Source organism: Triticum dicoccoides, unplaced genomic scaffold, assembly GCF_002162155.2.
Source record: "Triticum dicoccoides isolate Atlit2015 ecotype Zavitan unplaced genomic scaffold, WEW_v2.0 scaffold85553, whole genome shotgun sequence".
Taxonomy (NCBI): Eukaryota; Viridiplantae; Streptophyta; class Magnoliopsida; order Poales; family Poaceae; genus Triticum; species Triticum dicoccoides.
In genome coordinates this window covers 1,593-3,578 of record NW_021305271.1, presented here as the reverse complement: position 1 = coordinate 3,578, position 1,986 = coordinate 1,593, and the positions used below count along the sequence as shown (strand labels likewise).

The following is a 1,986-nucleotide window of genomic DNA, read 5'->3' as shown; positions in this document are numbered from 1 at the left end:
GGTAAAGAAGGAGTTGAGTTTAACATACTCCCCTCCCCACTCTATTTGGAGAGCAAGGATTTTGCGATCAATTGTCGCTCTACAAGTTTCTGAAAATCATGAAACTTTTGAAACACCTCGGACTTCTGTTTGATAAGATAGATCCATGTAAATTTACTGAAATCATCTATGAAACTTACATATTATTGTTTTCTTCCTACTGTTTCCACAGCAGGACCCCAAACATCAGAGAACACAAGCTCTAAAGGAAATTTTAATTCATTTATTGACTTTGGATAAGGAAGTTGGTGACTTTTGCCTTTTTGGCATGCGTCATATACAGACTCTTTATTGAAATAACTGGCACACGGCCGATTATTTTGACTAATGACTTTGCTAACAATAAGAGAAGAAGGATGCCCTAGACGTCGGTGCCACCTATCCGGAGATAGCTTGGTAGCACTTAGCACTTGCTTATTGACGTTGGTGCTCGTGTGCCTAATCGGGTAGAGACCTCTCCTACCCTTGCCTTGAAGTAGTACCTTCCTCGTTCCCCGATCCTTAACAGAAAAATAATAAGGGTGAATTTCAACAAAGGAGTTGTTGTCAATGGCAAGACGACTAGCAGAGATGAGACTTTTGTTGGCTTCAGGTACATGAAGAATATTGTTCAAGTAGAGATCACGATCTAGGGTATGAATTGTTGAACGACCAATATGTTTAATATCCATACCTGATTCGCTTGCAGTATGTATCTGCTCATTGCCGTTGTAGCGATCTCGCACGTTCAGCTTCTCCAGATCACCCGTGATATGATCAGTAGCACCACTGTCAAGGTACCAGTTGGTGTCTACGCCATACTGCGGGGCTGCAAGATTGGCCGATTTCTCCTCCACACCTTGGTAGGACTCGTCATATCTTTTACAGCACTTCCATGCCGGATGGCCCATCTTCCCGCAGATCTCACATTGCACCCGAGAAGTAGAGGCATGGTTGTTGTAGTTGCCTCCGCTGCCGCCTCCATTGTTGCGTTTGTGGCCACCGCCGCCACGACCTCCTTGCTTGGAATAGCCACGGCCGCTGCGGTCACCACCATTGCCAGCTTGTCTGCGGCCGTGGTCACCACCTCCGCCGCCTTGCTTGCGGCCTCGGGTGGCACTGTTGGCAGAGGACTGCGACCCGCCGCCACGAAGATGCAGCCTCGTCTCGAAGCTGAGCAGCTGCGAGAAAAGCTCAGCTGCAGTGACCGGCTCCACCCTGGAGCACATAGCAGAAACCACCGGATCGAAATCTTCATCGAGTCCGGCATGGATGTGGGAGACAATGTCTTCCTTGTCCACCCTCTTTCCCGCGGCGGTCAGCTCGTCGGTGAGGTTTCTGACCTTCCTGACGTAGTCGATGATGGAAAGGTTGCCCTTCTGCAAGTTGGCGAGGGCGATGCGAACGTTGGTGGTCTGCGATCGAATGCGAGATGCAAGCATCCCCTCAACCGTGTTCCAGAGCTCCGCCGAGGTGTGACAGGATGGCTATATCACGAGGAAGAGTCGTCAGGAGATAGGAGAAGACTTGTTGGTCTTGCGCATACCAGGTTTGGAAGTCAGGATTCGCTGCTTTCGTCGTGGTCTTGCCGTCAGAGGAGGCCACGTCGATCTGCATGGGCGGCGGCGGCTGCTCAACGTCGAGGTACTTCGCCATCTGGGCTCCCCGGATGGCGGAGAGCACAGTCGCTTGCCACAGGGCTTGATTGCCCTTGGTAAGCTTCTCTGTGGCTATGTGAGCGAATGGTGAGGAGAGGAAGGAACTTGAAGACGTCGCTATGGATGAGCTCGAGGATTCTCTGATTACCATGAAAGAAAGAGAGTTGTGGAAGCGTATGCTGTTCGGCAGGGACGCATTCATGTTATTTAGAGATGACAGATTACAAGATAGGTTGCGCAGGTTGTTACTAGGCTTGGCCTCTACTCCAAGCTATACAGAGATAAACCTATCCTAGCTAACAACCTGCCG

The 1,986-nt window shown here is 50.1% G+C and overlaps 1 pseudogene; it reads right to left on the bottom strand.

The window, feature by feature from the left end:
* Window positions 1-1,183: 1,183 nt before the first annotated feature.
* On the bottom strand, window positions 1,184-1,322 carry LOC119348107 (annotated as a pseudogene).
* Between the last annotated feature and the right edge of the window lie 664 nt (window positions 1,323-1,986).